Below are 20,527 nucleotides of genomic sequence, written 5' to 3'. Positions count from 1 at the left end.
GAATTTCGTCATTCTATCAGTTCAGGTATTAGCATTCAAATATATCTCACCAAATAAACAGAGTGAAATTGGTATAATTAAACATGATGTAGGGTAAACAGAAGTTAAGAATCAATAAGTGGCTCTGTTTGAGATTTCATCACTAAGTGATTTGTGATACACTTATCTTTCTTCAATCTACATCAAACTCTATTAACAGGTAATGGGATTTTATAGATTCTTGAGAAAATAATAAGAATGTCCTGAGAGGTTTGAATGTATTTATTTTCAATACATTGTTTAGAAATTAACTTAGTCTGAACTAAATGATTTCTTGAAGCAGGACATGGCTTGATGGTTGGAAAATGATTGGTTATTTTGAATTTTATAGACAGAACCTTACTAGTGAAAAAGAATAACACAAGTTTTTATGGTAAGTATTAATGAGGCAAAAATATCATGCCCCCAAAATTAGGTAATCCAAATAGTTTATTTTTAATCCACAAATTTTATCTACTGCTTCATTGAAAATTTCTTAGAAGTGCTTTGGCTATCTTTCCATATTAGTTATTTTTGACATATATTTCCCAGCTTCACATGATTGTCATTTCTTGGTATTATTTCTAAGAATCAATTAAAATATGAAAATTATATAAAAATATAAAACATAGTAAAAATTTTTTAAATTGTTGTAAATGGAAGATATTTTAATTTTAAGAGTTTCCATAGTGTAGTAATATGTTTAATTTAAATTTAATTAGAAGAACTTCATAGTAAGAAGGTGGAAGAAACAGTAAAAACTAAGTGACAAAATGAAGTACCCTAGTTAATAGTGTTTAAGCCTAAATCACTAATAGCAATATTAGATCAAATTGTTGTATGAGCAGTTGAGCAGAAGGAAATGTGAAGAGAAAAGGGAACTTTGATGGCCTTGAGACACAGACAGTCTAACAATAAATCATGATAATTTATCTTCCCCAAGATGAGGGTTTCCTTTCCAGTGTAGAAAGCATGAAAGACTCTGTCTAAGAATTACTAACTCTGTGTTTAGGCAGTGCAGGCCCCAATTCACAAGTGAGTGCAAAGAAACTAAGTAGGAAAAGGCTGGATGAGGCCAGGTAGTATAATTCCATTTGATTTTTTTAAAACTAATAATGTAAGTTTACTTTTAGGACAAAGCCACATAATTGAGGAGAAATTGCTGGAGATAAAATCTAGATTGAATAAAAAAAAGATATTATGGGCATAACAAAAAGAAAAACCAGATTAAAAAGAAGATATAAGGAAAAAAGATGAGGACATCTCAAAAAGTAAATGACCCTATTGTTGAATACTTTATGATAATGGCAAAAGAATAATCACCAGAGCTATGAAGGTGGCAAAGATATTCTAAATCTCCTTCTCTTACTGGAGAACAACAACAACAAAAAAATCTCATCTCAAATCAGGAAACAAACAAAAATGTTAATATTATAGTTCAAAAAATGAACTTGTGTGAAGGAGACTTAAACTTGCTTTTTGAGGGACGCCTGGGTGGCTCAGTTGGTTGGACAACTGCCTTCGGCTCAGGTCATGATCCCAGAGTTCCGGGATCGAGTCCCGCATCAGGCTCCCAGCTCCATGGGGAGTCTGCTTCTCCCTCTGACCTTCTCCTCGCTCATGCTCTTTCTCACTGTCTCTCTCTCAAATAAATTAAAAAAAAAAAAATCTTTTAAAAAAAAAACAAAAAAAACTTGCTTTTTGAAAATTCTCCATGAATGGATATGTTCAGAACAGCCAACACCAAAGAAAATGTCTTACAAAAAAAAAAAAAAAAAAAAAAAAAAGACAAAATGGAGAAGTCACCTGAAAAGGTAACTTGGAAAAGGACAGATTTACATCAGATTTTTCAAAAGCAAAAATTTCACTAGAAGACAGTAGAGTAACATACTGAGGTATCCAAAAAGAGAAAGACCTTCAAATATGAAGACATGCAAGACATGCAGTGAACATGCAAGAAGTTAAGGAATGTTTTTCTCATAAGCCCATATGAAGGAATTTACTTCTGGTAAATAAATTGAGACAACCAAAGACTCCAGAGGTATTAATGTAAGGACTTCTAGTAAACAATCAGTATATACTTTTCCTTACAAATAAAATAAGATGATGAATATGAAAAGATAGTATGTAATGATATGTACTCTGGAAATGTATATACTGTATGATTTATATTATATATTATGTATTATAGATATACTATATCAAATATTCTCTGATAATGTATATACAACATAACTTCTTTGAAAATTGGAGAAACTATGAAAAGTAAGTTAGGATCACTTATTGCATTAGATTAGGTGCTGAATGAGAGAGAAGGGAAAGGAAAGATTGAGTTGATGAGTTAATTTCAATATTGCTCATAGCAGTGAACCAAGACAGAATGGTTAAAAAGAAAGGACTAATGATTTTATAATAAAGATATTACAACAAATGTGACCCTTAGGACAAAATGTCTTATTTTTATAAATATATTTAAAAATGTTGAAATAACCTATTTTTTTAAAGTTTTTTTTTAATATTTTATTTATTTATTTGACAGAGAGATCACAAGTAGGCAGAGAGGCAGGCAGAGAGAGAGGAAGAGAAGCAGGCCCCCTGCCGAGCAGAGAGCCCAATGTGGGGCTTGATCCCAGGACCCTGGGATCATAACCTGAGCTGAAGGCAGAGGCTTTAACCCACTGAGCCACCCAGGTGCCCCTGAAATAACCTATTTAATATCCTCCAAAATAAAAAGAGCGATTAAAAAAAGACAATATATATGTGTATAATGCAAATATGACAAAACTGAGTTGAAATACATCAGTTCTATCCATCTCTACAAATAAGCTTAACTTGGCTATAAAAAGAGACACCTAGGGCGCCTGGCTGGCTCAGTGGGTTAAGCCACTGCCTTCGGCTCAGGTCACGATCTCAGGGTCCTGGGATCGAGTCCCACATCGGGCTCTCTCCTCAGTAGGGGACCTGCTTCCCTTCCTCTCTCTCTGCCTGCCTCTCTGCCTACTTGTGATCTCTCTCTCTGTCAAATAAATAAATAAATAATCTTTTAAAAAAAAAAAAAGAGACACCTAGACTTTCAGTTGACTAACAAAGGAAAATTCAAAACTATGACCTTTGCAAGATACATACTAAAACAAGAAGTTTTGGGAAGATTATAAAGATGAAAAGTAAAAAGACGGAAAAAATATACCAGATAAATTTAAAGAAAAAGAAAACAAAGTTCACAGCCTTGATATTTATTATTGTGAAGTTTAGACCAAGATGTACAAAAAAAAAGAGAACTTTACACTGCTCTTGACTAGAAAACACAGTAAAGATTTAATAGTTATTAATAATTATGTACCCTCCCACAATACAACAGCTTTCTTAGAATAGATACAAGGATGTAATTATAAGTAATAACACACCAATGGTAGAAGCAGACTTCAATACATCTTCAATCCATGAAAGTCAAGTAGACAAAAATGATTCTTAGCACAACTTCTTTACAAGTGAATAGATAATATTCGTAAAAAATGAATTCATAAAAATAGATAAAATTCATAAAAATTGTCTTAGGCACCAAGGGAAGCCTCAAAAGTTTCAAATACAAATAGTATTCATAACCAAAGTGCAATAAAATTATTTATTAATTTAAAAATAATTTTTTTTAATTTAAAGATTTACTTTCAATCAATTTAGATCAAGATTTCAAAATTTCTTGGGTGCCTATTATGTAGGGAGTGTTAATAATGAATATTATATTGGAAGTATTAAGTTAGAAAATAGAAAACAATTAGAGGTATAAATGGGAAAGGAAGAAGTAAAAGCATCTTCGTTTGCAACTGATTTAATTATGTTTCTACAAAACCTAGAATAATCAATGGAAAACTTCAAATAGGAAGAGAATTAGCAAAATTAGCAAGTTATAGATTTAACATGTAAAAATTGATAACTTTCAAAAATTAAAGCAAAGTCCAACTAGAATTCATATGAAAGTAAAGATTACAGATAGGATAATAAAACAAAACAAGTTAACAAGCCATTGAACAAGCAAAACAGGATATAATCTTTATGAAATAACCATAAAAGGTTCCAGAAAGACACAAAAGTAAACTTGAAGAAATCAAAAGACATACCTTGTTTTTGGATAGGAATAATTGACCTTCTATAGATAATAATTCTAATTTAGTGGCAACTTCAATTCTTTCACAATAGAATTATATTTAGATTATTTTCTTTTTCTGGAGCCAGACAAGTTGATTGTAAATATATTTGTAAGAACATGCAAGTATGATTAAGCTGGAAAATCCCTCAAAAGAAGAGCAATGGAGGGAGATAGCCTAGTTTTACTAGATGTTAAAATGTATATAGAATTTCTTTAACTTTAAGTGTGTTACTGTCACATAAATAGACACAGGCACACGAAGGAAGTAATGGAAATTCTCGATATAGAACTAATTGTAAAGAGTCATTCATATACTCCAAAAGTAGCAACACAAATCAGCAGGAGAAAGATGAGTTTTTATGCAGGGATGTTGTAATAGGTGAATGATGTAATGGCCTGAATGTTTATGCCTCCTCCCACCCTCATTCATACATTGAAACCTAACTCCCAAGGAGATGGTTTTAGAATGTGAAGCCTTGGGGAGGTGATTGCATCCTAAGGGTAGAGCTCCCATGAATGGAATTAGTGCCCTTGAAAAATAGAACCACAGAGATCTCTCACTCTTCCTCCATGTGAGGTTAAAGTAAGAAGATGTTCATCAATAAGGAAGTGGGCCCTCAACAGACACAGAATTTGCCAAGACTATGATCTTGGACTTCCTAGTCTGTAGAATTATGGGAAATAAATATTTGTTGTTTATAATCCACTTAGTTCATGATATTTTTTAATAGCAACGTGAATGAACTAAAACAGATGGACATACAGTTACAAAACCTAAAATATTTACTATTTGGACCTTTACAGAGAAAGTTTTCTTGCCAATCCCTGTTCTAGAAAAAAGCGATATGTTTAATATATAAAGAGATTTTAAAAATAAAGAATTTTTTTAAAAAAGCAAACCTTTAAAGCCCAATAGAAAGTCAGGAAAATAGAGTTGACAGAAAAAGAAATGCAAATGGTTCCTAAAATATATAAAGATCTTTAACCTCACTTATAATAAGAGGAATGCAAGTTTAAATTAAACTGAGAAGGCTATCATGTTGACGATAATCAAAGGTTTGATAACACATTCTGTTGGTGCAGTAGTAAGGAAGTAAGTACTTGGATATATTGCTTAAGTGTATACAAAATGTTACAATACAATCCCTAAAAGAAGATTTGGTGAAATCTTGTTTTAAAAATTATGCGTATATTATCTTCTATTCCAGCAATTCCATTTGTAAGAATCTATCCCAGTCATGCTGGTATGAATAAATCTACATGCAGGACCCTTTATTATGGGTCTATTTATACTAGTAAAAGATTAGAAAACAGCTTCAGTAATATGGTACAACTTGAACAAAGTTGGTATCCTGCCGAATAGAGTACTCTGCAATTGGAAAAGCAATGAGGGATATCTCCAAATACTCATATAGTAGGATCTACAGATTATATTAAGTGAAAACAGCATGGTAGAGAAAAATGCATGTAGTATTGCTAGCATATATTCATATATCTACCCATCTAACAAAAGTAGATGAATATATGTGTGCCTTTTTATATTAAAATAAAAGAATGAATAAAAAACTTAAATTGTAAGAGAAAGTAGAGAGTATGATAGAGGGGAAAGCAATGGAAGTTGGATTTTCCTGAAGGTAGCTTCTTTCATGTATTTTATTGTTGAAAATTCCACGTATTTTACTTAAAAAACAAAGTCTGGTAATACCTTTAAAAATACAAGATGGGATTGGGAGGGAGACAAACCATAAGTGACTCTTAATCTCACAAAACAAACTGAGGGTTGCTGGGGGAAGGGGGTTTGGGAGAAGGGGGTGGGATTATGGACATTGGGGAGGGTATGTGCTTTGGTGAGTGCTGTGAAGTGTGTAAACCTGGTGATTCACAGACCTGTACCCCTGGGGATAAAAATATATGTTTATAAAAAATAAAAAATTAAAAAAAAATGATAAAAAATAACAGATGACTATACCTTGTATCAAGGAATTATTTTAAGCTGCCACATCACAGGTTGTATACACTCGAGGACAAAAGAAACAAAAATAATTTTAAAAATTACTTATTTTATTTATTTATTTATTCTATTTTTTTTAATTTTTGAGAAAGAGAGAGTGAGAGAGTGAGCGAACACACGTGCACATGAGCAGAGAGAGGGCAGAGGGAAAGGAGTCTCCCTGCTGAGTGCGGGACACAGGCTCCAGGACCCTGAGATCATGACCTGAGCTGAGAAGATGCTTAACTGACTGAGCCACCCAGAACTGCCAAGAAACAAAAATTTTAAAATGTTTTTATCAATGATTTTGTTAGTATAATGTTGGCATTATGATTCTGAGACTGTTTAAAGTTTATAGCCTGTGATGAAACAAGAGAGCTGAGATTATCAGAATGGTAAAAAGAAGAAACATATAGAAGATTAAAAAAGTTAAGTTAAAATTCTAAACCCTCTGAGTTTAAATTGGAAATGCCAGTGTAAACTCAAGAAATATTTTGTCAAAAACTATTTCCTCATCTTTTTAAGTGAAAATTCTAGAAACAATGACCAACCGTAGTGTTCAGATTGTGGTCTATAAATATATGTCTCTAAAAGGAACCAAGACTTCGGAGAAATCACTGATTCCAGATGTAGGAACATCCAAAATGCACCCGGAGAATTTTGTCGTTATCAGGAAAGAGGAAGTTATCAAAGAGTTCTGAATCTGGATCAAAGGACCCAGGAACCCATTTATTTAGGATCAGCCAACCTAATTTAGGTCAGTTTGAATATGAATACAACAATAAAAATGTATTTAAAACATTTCAAATATATTTTAATTCACGAGTTCATAATGATACTTTAAAAAATTTTAAAGCTCATTAACACATTTAAAGATTTTATTTATTTACTTGACAGACAGAGATCACAAGTAGGCAGAGAGGCAGGCAGGGAGAGAGGAGATAGCAGGCTCCCTGCTGAGCAGTGAGCCCAATGTGGGACTCCATCCCAGCCAAAGAGATCACGACCCCAGCCAAAGGCAGAGGCTTTAACCCACTGAGCCACCCAGGCACCCCTCATTAACACATTTAAAAGATGCCAAGAAACTAATTCTTGATCTTTGAAATCCTCATAAATAAAAAGTATCAAGAAGTTGTGTGGTCTTCCTTTACTCTGCAAACTATAGCTAAGGATAACCAGCATAGCTGATAAGGAGAAGTTAACTTTACAGAGGCAATTCAGATAAGTGGGCAGTTTGGAGTAACATGTTAAACAGCTCCATGGAATGGATTCTGCAAAACCAGCCTGTGTGAAATTCTACAGGGCAATGACCCAGTTTCTTCAAAGAGCAAATTACAAGGAAAACAAAGGAACAAAAACTTGGAACTTGCCATAGTGGCAGAAGGATGGTTTCTGAATATTCTGGTTCCATTCTACACATTGCCAATGAGTGCACATGTATTTTCTTGGCAATACTGGTTTTGGGAGTAAATATTGAAGGCTTTTGATCCAAACTAGAGAACATATTGGGAGGTGGCACTTCCTCAACTGTGCCCTGATGTAACTAGAATAGTTACATAGACTGGCATCTGTTTCATGGATACCTTGGGAGTCCTGGCAACCAGTTTTCAGATGGATGGCACATCAAGAATGAAATGTGTGGTATAGAGTCTCCCAAAACACAAAATATTTTAATTAGAAGTAGAAATCATAGAATGAGGGTTTCAGGTTTTTTTTTAATTTTAGCTTGCTTCTTTACTAGAGTATGTGACTGAATGGCTGGCATGACTTAAGTCAATAAGATATTTATCAAACAGTATATAAAAGCAGACATTACTTTGTAGGTATATAGCATACAACCTACTATTTACTGTTTAAATCATACTTTTTTTTTAATGCACAAGTAGAACATTTTTATGGAAACTTAAGCGTCTATGGCTGTGTCATACATTACAACCCCAAGTTATAAATGGCACGGATAATCTTCTGGGAACAAGAGGGTCAATGCACAGTACATTTCCTGTGGGGGTCTGAATTCATCCTATTGTTGTTTTATCCTACTCCAGCCTCTAACCTACTCTAGAAGAAGTTAATGCAGCTCATATTGGGAAATTGGTATCCAATTTCTGAGAATAGCTGAGCCAGATAAAGAATCCAAAACACACACACACACACACACACACAAAAAGCATAAAACTAAAGGAAACAAAGAGAAATCTCTCTTAATAACCTTTTCATTTAGGGATGTTTTACTTATAGGGAAGGTGCAAAGATTATACAGAGTTCCCATATTCCCTTCACCTACTTTCCCCCATTATTAACTTCTAATATTACTGTGCTTCATTTGTCAGAATAAACAATTATATGGATATATTATTATTGGCTACATTCTAGACTTTATTGGGTTTCACCAGTTATCTATCAATGTCCTCTCCTAATGTGCTCTTTCTATTTTACATTACACATTACTACATTACATTTAGTTATCATGTCTCCCAAGGCACATCAGGTCTTTGATAGTTTCTGAGTCTTCGCTTGTTTTTTGTGTTGACAGTTTTGTGGTGTAATGGCCAGGTGTCCTGTAGGATGTCCCCATTTCTGGGCCTATCTATTGTTTTTCTCATGATAAAACTGGAGTTATTAGTATTTGGAAATAATATAATGTAGGTCAAGGCTCTTCTTTCAAATGATATGGGGAGTATATGATATCCATTGACATTCCTGGGGATGTTAACCTTCATCATGCTTAGCGAAATAAGTCAAGCAGAGAAAGACAACTATCATATGATCTCCCTGATATGAGGAAGTGGTGATGCAACATGGGGGCTTAAGTGGGTAGGAGAAGAAAAATGAAACAAGATGGGATTGGGAGGGAGACAAACCATAAGTGACTCTTAATCTCACAAAACAAACTGAGGGTTGCTGGGGGGAGGGGGTTTGGGAGAGGGAGTGGGATTATGGACATTGGGGAGGGTATGTGCTTTGGTGAGTGCTGTGAAGTGTGTAAACCTGGTGATTCACAGACCTGTACCCCTGGGGATAAAAATATATGTTTATAAAAAATAAAAAATTAAAAAAAAAAAAGAAATTAAAAATAGAGCTTCCCTATGACCCTGCAATTGCACTACTGGGTATTTACACCAAAGATACAGATGTAGTGAAAAGAAGGGCCATCTGTACCCCAATGTTTATAGCAGCAATGGCCACAGTCACCAAACTGTGGAAAGAACCAAGATGCCCTTCAATGGACGAATGGATAAGGAAGATGTGGTCCATATACAGTAGGGAGTATTATGCCTCCATCAGTAAGGATGAATACCAAACTTTTGTAGCAACATGGACGGGACTGGAAGAGATTATGCAGAGTGAAATAAGTCAGGCAGAGAAAGTCAATTATCATATGGTTTCACTTATGTGTGGAGCATATGGATAACACAGAGGACATGGGGAGATGGAGCGGAGAAGGGAGTTGAGGGAAATTGGAAGGGGAGGTGAACCATGAGAGACTATGGACTCTGATAAACAGCCTGAGGGTTTTTAAGGAAGAGGGGGTGGGAGGTTGGGGGAGCCAGGTGGTGGGTATTAAGGAGGGCATGTATTTCATGGAGCACTGTGTGGTGCAAAAACAATGAATACTGTTGTGCTGAAAAGAAATTTTAAAATAAATAAATAAATTAGAGAATTAATAAGGAAAACGTTTATCTATCACAAAAGTGATATAAATGGAAAATACTAGCAAAATAGTTTTTGAAACCTCAAAACTTTATTGAAGGGCATTTACAAAGACCTGAATAAATGCAGAAATAAAAATTGTCATGAATAGGATGATTCATCATATAAAGTTATTACTTCATTAAATTTTTAATAATCATTTAATGCAACTACACTCAAATTAGATCCTTTTATTTATTAATTTTTTCATTATTTCTTAATTTTTGAATTGTGGAATATTCGCTGATTCCACAATACATATGAAAGATAATACACAAAAATTAAAAGAACTTTAAAAAGAAGACTGAGATGAGGAGATTTTATCCCATCAGGTATTAAGAAATACTACAGAGCTATGATGAATAACATAGTGCAGAATTCAGAAAGAATTAGACAAGTAGAAGAGTGGAAGATAACAGGGGCCAAAACACCACCTAGATTAATATTGCAACATAAATCAGTGGCTGAACAGGCTATTTGAAAAACAGTCGACAATATGGAAAAAAAGAAATAGCCTCATGTTACATTATTACAAAATGAATTATAATTGTATTAAACATCAAAGAAATAGAAACTGCTGATAATATTACAAAGAAAGAAGATATATTTAAAATTTTCTTAAATTATACTAAAAAGCCTTTTACCAAGAAAGGAAATATTAAAATCTTATAACCAAAAAAACAAACTAGGAGATATCCCTAATGTCTATAAAAGATAAATTATTTGAATTAAACAAGAAAATATAAATAGTTTAGTTAAAAATTAACCAAGTAAAATTATGGACATTTCCTAAAATTACAGTATACTTTAGAAATTGTATAGGAGGATTTAATAAACACTAAAATTATTTTTTATTGACCCAACAACTCTATCTCCATGTATATATATCCTAGATACATTCTCATTCCTCTAGACCAGAAGACCTGCTTAAGAATGTTTATTGCCAGATTATTGTTAAAAAAATTGTGTTGCAAATATTTAAATGCCCCTAATTGAGTGAGTAATAAATTATAGTATCTTCATACCATGAAGTATTATAGACAGTCACATTGTGAATTAGATCCATATTAATTTACATTAATTGAGCTAAATACCATATTGGAGTTAAAAAAGTTACAAGGAGAGGTGTAATAACATATGTGCATATGTTTAAAAGCACACAAGACTACTATATAGTCTTTACAGAGACATATATGTATATTTTTTAAAGATATATTTATTTTTAGTGAAGGAAAGAGCATGTTTTGGGGGAGAAGTTGGAGGGCAGAGACACTCTCAAGCAGACTCCATGCTGAGTAGGAAGCCCAGTGGGAGGCTAGATCTCAAGTCCTTGAGCCGAGTGCTCACTTCGGCAGCACGTGTACTCAAGACCCTGAGCCAAAACCAGGAGTCTGACATTCAATCAACTGAGCCACCCAGGCATTCCTGGAGACATATATTTTTAAATTAAGATGTCTTTCAATGATATGCATTTAAATCAATGATTTAATGAATCATTAAATCATAAATTAATGAATGCCTTAACAATTGTAGGATATAAGCAAAAAAGCAATTATTTTGTCTATAGTAATATTACTGAGAACTGGACTTTATAAAAATAGTTCACAGTTCAGTGCTTTGAGGTTCAGCCCATTAAACAAAAAATAACTTGCGTATTTGCTTCTATAGTATGACTAGTGTTTATATTTGAGCTCTTGGCTCCATTTTCTCAAATGATGGAAATGCTGAGAGCTTTAGTCTATGACACAAGCACTCCATGATGTGTGTGTCCATAGTAATTCAAGTGTGCTATCAAAGCCCTTTTTCATGTGGTTTCTTGGTAATTTAAGTGCAAAAAGTAGAAAGGCAATGTAATGTAGTAGGTGAGGATATGCACCCTTTTACTAGATGGCCTAAATTCATATCTCATCTCTGCCAATCTACTAGCCATATTATTGTGTGTGGGGGCTGGTGGTGGTGGTAGTTACGGTGGTGATGGCACACATAAGCTTTCCAAGATCCAGTGCTTAGCCCACAGCCCACCTGAGAACAGGCTGCACTTGATTTAGGGCCTTCCCAGTTGTGCGTCAGCTGCCCTTATACTGCAGAAAAACAGGATATAGCATATTCCTTCTCAGCAGCAGCCTGAGGAAAGATCAGTTTCCGTTTCAGGAAGAAGTGAACTGGGTGGCAAGTACAAACTGCCCATCCATGCTTTACAGACACATCTTCTTCTTCTATATTATCTATAAAATATGAGTAAGTTGAAAATGCCCAAATGCTATTTTCAAAACTTTTGAAAATACCCATGTCTGAAGGGAGTAGGCAGGATGGTATACTGCATGTTGCATGACTTGAGGACCACAGAAATGCCTTCCACCCCTGTCCCCCCAAAAGTGCTCTTTAGTTTTTCTTCTCCTGGACTACTACTTCCTCATACCCTTGGGTTATGGAATTTATCTCCAAGAGCACACCTGTCAAAATAGTAGCAAAAGCTTTCTGATAGAGCCTAGTATTCCTCCCAACCACATTTTTCAGTGCTTTCTGTATAATGTTTAGTGTATGCCACATTGTTTACTAATAGCTTTCTGGTCTGAGAACTACTGAAGAAGGAATTTCATTTTACTTATCTATGTGTGCTCAAAATTTTATTATAGTGCCTGGCATATAAAATTCTTAATTCGTGTGTGTTCAATTAAATGCAGTGAAAGAATCACTGAAGAATCTGCAATCCCTCTCTTATGCTTTTAACAAGAATTAGTTTAATAGATTAGCTATCCAAGTATGCGTGGAAAATAAGACAAGAGCAGGTAAGTTTTGATAGGCTTCATGTAGACAGATCTGAGCACAGATTCAATGAAGTCATTTTCATAAAGAGGTTGTAAAATCCTTGGTATGGCAAGAGATATTCAGAACTGGAAAGTGGTTGGGAGAGTCAAAATAAAAGATGGAAAATACTTCAAAGGTATTTTAAAATTCTGAGGTCCTGGTTTTGCTAGGAATTTGTAAGTCCAGAGATTAAAATACTGAAATCCTTTCCCCTAATTAAACTTCTTTTTGTAGTTCAGGAAATATGTACCAACAATTGATTCCAAAGAGAATAATCAGTATTGATAATTCCAGAGTTTCAGGCCATTAAAAAAGTTAAAATAGGGCAGAGGAAAAAAAAAAACAAAGATTTTCTTAAATACAGTGTGAAATTGACTTTGATTTTCTTTAATTTATTTTGGTCTGTGTTTTGTTGTCATTGTTGTTGGTTTACAATAGGGGGCACACGCAAATGTCACTCCACCTTTCCAAATCATGAACCCAATTAAGGATTATTTGCATGTTGAATGATTATTTCAACAAAAAGTTCTTTAAGACATCTGAATTCTTTTCCCTTGTCAGATGTTGAACGTGTTGTTACTATGAATACTCTTTAATTATTTAACAGTGTGTATGCTTGATTAATACATCGTTAACACAATTTGTTAATTAATGTGCTGGGTGAGAAGAGGTTCCTCTTAAGTCTGTGCGGGCTAAAATATAAAATGAAAGAATCTCATTTTGTAAAAAAGAAAATGTACTCTTATAAGTCTTTTTTTATTTAAATGTGACAATGTCATTTCAGTGTCATAGATTTGTACCTTTGATAATGATCCATTTACTTTCTATAAAAATTAATCTTAGGCAAGAAAATACATGTGTATGCTTTTGAAGTTCTTTGGAAAAGTCTTCTTTTGTAAGTGAGAATGGAACATATTTAGTCACCAATTATATTTTTGACATTGAAGAACTCAAAAAGTACACAATATTCTGTAGAAAAAGGAATATTGGATGTTAAAAAATGTTTTCCCTAGCTAACATCTCCACATTTTTTTGTTGTAACTGTAATATGCATACCTTGAAGAGATACTTTTTAAAATTACAAAACAGAATAAAGTTTTATAGCTTTAGGATATTCATCTCTGGCAGTATCATATAGTGCTTAGAGAAATGTAAATTGGGGTCAACTTTCTGGAAGATAATTTATCCTTTATTTTTAAAAGATTCATGCTTTTTGACCAAATAATAAGTATGGATCTATATGTAAAAAGGAATCAAAAGAGCTATTTATTTCATTTGCTAGTAAGTTCAGAGTAGTTAATAAATGTCAAGGGATCAGTAACTCATCATGTTAACAAATACAGCCTCTTTTTTTTTTTTACCAACCTTTGCAAGCGTGCTCAATATTTTCTACTTATGCACTCACTTGGTCCTAGCAGTATACTGTCTTTACCCATTAGTTCATTGAAACAGCTCACCAAAGAACTCTTAATTATCTGAACTAGGGACCCATTCATTTTCTTTATTACCCTTAATATTTTGGGGATTTGGGGATTTGCCCTTCTGGAAAATATTTTCTCCTGTGGCCTTCAGGGTCATGTAGGGCAGCATCCTTCCATCTCACTGAACCTCCACACTCTCTAGTAAGCACACTTCCTTTTTCTTCTTTTGCAAGGCTCTCCACCCTTCCTCCCTGCCCTCAGGACTTCAGATGCATTATCTCATTTAATTCTTACAACAACCTTATAGGGAGTTCTGGAGCTCAAGTGTTTTCTTTCTCTGATGCAATGACAGTGCTAAAAACTGTTAAGACAGTCATCTCTTAAAAACTCTTCTTTCGGTGCTTTCTTGGCCTCTTGCCCAACACATATGCAGTTAGAAATCAACAAATGCTCTAAGTAAGTAAAGTGGTAAATGTTCGACTCACTTTATTGTGTTTCCTTTCTCTTAGGGGTCTTAGTCCTTCAGGTCCTTCAAGTTCTAACTGACTTAGTTGTGTGCAAAGTTAGTCAAGTTCTAACTGATTCTGTTGTACACAAAGTTGGTTGTTAACTGCTTTTAAAAACTATCTTTTATTGAGTTTTGTGGTAGTTCTGAGCAGAACATTTGGTCTGAACCAAGCTGCCCGTCACAGCTGGAAAGTAAAGTTCTCAGCCGTGCTGTTCAAATGGGAATATGATTATTCTATCTTGCTGGTCCATGATGAGATCAGAAGATTGTGCTGGAATATATACCAAAACTGCTTTCTTCATCTAAAAAGTCTTATATATTCCCTACCCTTCAAATGTCAGCTGAGCCAAACAGTTGATTTATATTCCTTGCATGCCTTAGTTGATTTACATTCTGGCACAAGCTCCTTATCTCATCACAGATTGTGAAGAACAGTGCACTGACTGGCTGTCTAAAGACCCCAGTTCCAGGACCAGATAATGAAGCACAGGACAGCCAAAGAGTAAATTTAGCTGTGTGTTAGCAACTTACAACATAATTTGAGAATTCCATTTAATTGAATGCCTATCCTGAGGTAGAGATTTATCAATTCAGCAAACCCCTGACAATTACCTAAATTACCCTTAAAATTCTTGGTAATTTTGATATTATCTCAGGTAAAAAAAAATTTTTTTTAATGTAAAAGCCTTTCCTTCTTTGGTCACAGGCTAATTCTTATTCCTCCACTCTGATCCTTATCTCCATCTTGAAATGTCGATGTTGTCTAGGACTTAATCTTGATTCTCACTGTGCATCTTACAAAACTCTCATGGTTCAGATAGCCCATATTCTGATGGCACTGCCTACCCACCTGCTCTATCACTAACTCCAGCCTCTCTCCTGTATATTGATATTGACTACTTGTCTCTCTTCCGCCGGGACCTTACTTTACATATATCTAAGTTAAACTCTTTATTTCCTTCCCTAATTCCTCAAACATTATCATCCTTGCTAGCCAAGTTGGAACAGGAATAATAGAACCATCATGATGACTTTTCCTCCACTGCTGCAACATCTAATGCATTACCAATTCCCTGTGAATCTACCTCCTAAATTATTATTTTATTTTACATATTTTTTTATTTCATTCCAGCATAGTTAGCATACAATATTATATTAGTTTCAGGTATACAGTAGAGATATTCAGCACTTCTAGATATCACCTGTGTTCATCATGACAAGTAATCTCCTTAATCCCCATCATCTATTTCACCCATCTTCCTCCGGTAACTGTCAGTTTGTTCTCTATAATTATGTCTGTTTCTTGGTTTGCCTCTCTCTCTCTCTCTGCTTTTTTCTTCCCTTTGCTCATTTGTTTGTTTTTTTAAATTCCATATAGTATGAAATCATATAGTACTTGTCTTTCTCTGACTTATTTCACCTAGCTTTATATACTCTAGCACCATCCATATTGTTGCAAATGGCAAGCTTTCATTCTTTTTATGGCTGAATAATATTCCACTATATATAAATGGATCAAGAAGATGTGGGATATATATTAAGGAAGTCAATAAAGAAATTATGGGAATTAGGAAAGTAAATAGTTTAACTTAAATATATATATATTAACTATACAACTATCTTATAGTTATATATATAATTATATATATTATATATTTCATATATAATATATATATCTTAACTATAACTATCTTAACATATTATGTGTAGATATTTATCTATCTATCTCACATCTTCTTGATTTACTCTTCTGTTGGTGGACATGGGCTGTTTCCATAATTTGGCTATTATAAATAATGCTGCTATAAACACGGGTGCATATATCCCTTTGAATTATGTTTTCGTGTTTTTGGTGTAAATGCTCAGTAGTATGATTACTGGATTATAGGTAGTTCTATTTTTAACCTCTTGAGGAATCTCCATACTGTTTTCAGGAGTGGTTTCACCAGTTTGCATTACCACCAACAGTGCAAGAGAGTTCCTTTTTCTCCACACCCTTGCAAACACTCGTTGTTTCTTATATTGCTGATTTTAGCCATTCTGAGAGGTGTGATCTACTTCCTAAATATTTATGGATTTTATTTGACCAATCATAGTTCCAGTTGTCACTAGAGCAATTCAGACTGTGTTCTCTTGCTTATATTGCTAAAGTAGTCTTAAAGTTGATATCCTTAACCAAGTTTTTTCATTCCTTTTCATCAAAATTATGGCAGAGTAATATTTTAAATATTCAAGTATTATTACCCAGTTGCTTAAATTGCTCAAATTTCTTCAATACATTCCTATTGAAGGTCAAATCAAGTCACTTAACATGTCTTCTGTGGTGTACTATGGCCCTCATTTACCTTCTGACCCTATTACTTCGCATTTTCCTTACATTCTATCTTTAAGTCACACTGACTTTCAGTCTATTTAAAACCAAATTCTAAAATAATAATAATAATAATAATAAAAAAATAAAACCAAATTCTACTGCATACAAGCCTCTCATTTTCCCCCTCTTTTTCTAAGACTTCTTCAAAACATGCTTTCTGTTGATGACTTCTGACTTCAGCTTTCTTTCCAGATTAAAATCCCCTTTTCAGATATATCTAGAACACTACCTCCACTACAAACTGTGCACTTCCCTGGTATGGGAACCTGAATTTTGTGTTAATTTACTAAGTCAATACAGACATGATATGCACATTAAATGAGGACTTAACATATTTTAATCAAAATGTAAGTAGTGTTGTAATTACATCTTCATGATTCATAGAATATTAAGAGAGCTGGAGATTTGATGAGAGAGTATCAATTTGACAAACACCAAATCTGACCACTAGTTGCCAAAATAAACAAGTCTCACTCAAGTTCTTTTTTCTTTAATTACTTTGTATTTCCTAGTGCTATTAATAGAATTAATGTACCAGAAGTTTCTTTACCAAGCAAGGATGTTTCCATTACAGAGGCAAAGAAAGTAAAACCCTTACTTGGTTTGCTGAGTATTTAAAAACAAAACCAAAGTATGTTTTTTATTGAGATGTGATTCATATACCTTACAACTCACCCACTTAAAATGTACAAATCAGTCATTTTTTAGTGTATTCGTAGAGTGGCACAATCATCACCACTATCAAATTTTACAATATTTTGCCCCCACTAAAGAGAACCTTGTACCCCACTAAAAAACCTTAGAATCAATCCCTATAATCCCCCACCTACCCCCACTAATTTGTTCTATAAGGCTGGTATTAAACTAATACCAAACAGGCCTAGTAGGCTAAGTAACAGTCCCTAAATAGATCCAGCTCCTAATCTCTGGAACCTGTAAATGTTACCTTGTATGGCAAAAGAGACTTTGTAATATGAGTAAGTTTAGGTTGTTGAGATAAGGATACCCTCCTAGACTACCTGGCTGGGAGCTGAATACGTCACAAGTGTACTTATAAAAGGAAGGCAGTTGGAAACAGAAGAGATGATGTAATGATGAAAGCAGAGAGCTTTGAAGATGCTATATCGCCGGCTTTGAAGATGGAGAAAAAGACCATAGCCAAAGAATTCATCTCTAGAAGCTGGAAAGGCAATGAAACAAATTCTCCCCTAGCTCCTCTGGAGGGAGAGCAGCTCTGCCAGAACCTTAGGTTCAGCTCAATGGAATTGATTTTGGACTCCTGGCCTCCAGATCTGTTAAAGAATAATTTTATTTAATTTTTAAGTCATGATATTTATGATGACTTTTTACAGAAGCCATAGAAAACCAATATAAAGACAAAGATATCCCAAGGAAAAAAAACATTGACTAATATCCTATATGAACATATTAAAAAAAAATCCTTAGCAAATTTCTAGGAAAACAAGTCCAGCAATATAGGGTTCATCCGAAAAATGCTAACTTGGTTTAACATCCAAAAATCAATTAATGTAAAACATGTAAAATTGTTGTACAATTAATGTAAAATAAAATAAAAATATATGATCATCTCAATAGATGCAGAAAAATTATTTGAGAGAATCCAGCATGCTTTCATGATATAAATGTACAACATAGTAGGAATGTAAGGGAACTTTCTCAGCTAGATAAAGGTCATCTCCAGAAAACCATAGTTAATGTCAAACTCAATGTGAAAGATTGAATATTATCCCAATTTGGAATGAAGAACAAGATAAAGATGCCACTTTTATTCAAATTGTACTAGAAATTATGGCCAAAGAAATTTGTCAAGAAAAATAAAAACATCTAGTTGGGAAAGGAGGGAGTAAAACTTTCTCCCTTTATAGATAATAAAACTTTTTTTTTTAATTAATTTTTTATTTTTTATAAACATATAATAAAACTTTTATATATAGAAATTCCTAAGGAATTCATTCGAAAACCATTAGAATAAAATTTTTAATATATGTAGTATGTATAAAAATTACTAAACCCACAACATAATTTTTAAAGTCATATTATTGCAGTGACCTTGAGTTTGAAAGATTTAAACTTAAAAATTCAGACTTGAACCTAGAGTTATTTTCTTTCTTTTTTTTTTTTAAATTTTATTTATTTATTTGACAGACAGAGATCGCAAGTAGGTGGAGAGAGAGAGGAGGAAGCAGGCTCCCTGCTGAGCAGAGAGCCTGATGTGGGGCTCCATCCCAGGACCTGGGATCATGACCCAAGCAGAAGGCAGAGGATTTAACCCACTGAGCCACCCAGGCGCCCCCTAGGGTTATTTTCTTAAACAGTATTTAGATATAGGGGATGTATAACTTGAAGTCCTCATAAATGAGCATTTCTTGTAATTAAAACCCTGAAGAGTTAAACAATCATACATCATAGGAAAATATGATGTACAGTATGAGTTTGATGGCTTGAAGTGCTTTGAATAAGTTTGATGGCTTCAAGTGCTTGTGTCCACACACCAATTGCACAATCCAGATGAAAAGTAATCTCAACAACAACAAAAAAGTTATAATAGGGTTTTTAAAAAATTTTTGCCCTAATCCCAAACATGTATATGTTTGTAAATGCTTGATTGACTTTTCCTTTATATGTCTTTAAGTCATATGACCATAACATTGTCTGCTGCATTATATCATACATTTTAATGGAAAGTGCGTTGTCCTTAAGATTTGAAATCCAGGATTATAGCCTGACTCCACATGGTCTAAATGAAGAACTTTAAAAAATCTCACCTAACAACTTTGTCTTGTCTTCAGTCAAATGATGGTAATAATTATTTTTTATCTGTATCAAAATAGCAGAAACTGGGCATGTATGAAATGTTTTGAAGCCACTGAAAAAAAGTACTTGATATATTCAAGGTAAAAAATATTCGGAACACTTGGGTGGTTCAGTTGCTTAAGCATACACACTTACTTCATTCATCAAATAGTTTATAAACACCCACAATGTGTACTATTCTAAGCATTGAGGATATAGTGAGAAACAAAGCACATAAAAGTCCATGTTCTTATGATGCCTACGTTTTAGTGGATGAGACAGAAAGTGAACAGGAAATGAAAATGATTATCCTGACTTCAGATGTTTTTATTCTCTCTCATTCTTGCTTCCTTTAGGCACCAAAAAATTGGAGAGGAGATTGTGGCAAGGCCATTTTTCTCCCTTCTACGTCATATAATCCTAGGAAGAGGAGTATTTTTGCAACAACACCTTGCAAGACATTATATGCTTTAAGTCCTCTGTGCTTGAAAAATCTCTCTCTCTCTTACACACACATAGACACACCAGCCCATGCATACAAGCGTCAGAAGATACATATGAACTCTTTGCATTCCTGCTGTAATAATACTAATCTAACCTTCTATCTCCTCTAAACTTATACTGGCAAACACATGCCTAAGTCTGATTAGTGAGAAAGAAATGTAATATTATCATATATTACTCCATTATTTTGGTGAAAACACTGTATGAAAGAACAACATCAAGATAATTGCTCTAGCTTTCTTCCAAATTTTCATTT

Source organism: Mustela erminea, chromosome 7 (assembly GCF_009829155.1).
Source record: "Mustela erminea isolate mMusErm1 chromosome 7, mMusErm1.Pri, whole genome shotgun sequence".
Lineage (NCBI taxonomy): Eukaryota > Metazoa > Chordata > Mammalia > Carnivora > Mustelidae > Mustela > Mustela erminea.
This window is presented reverse-complemented; position numbering follows the sequence as displayed.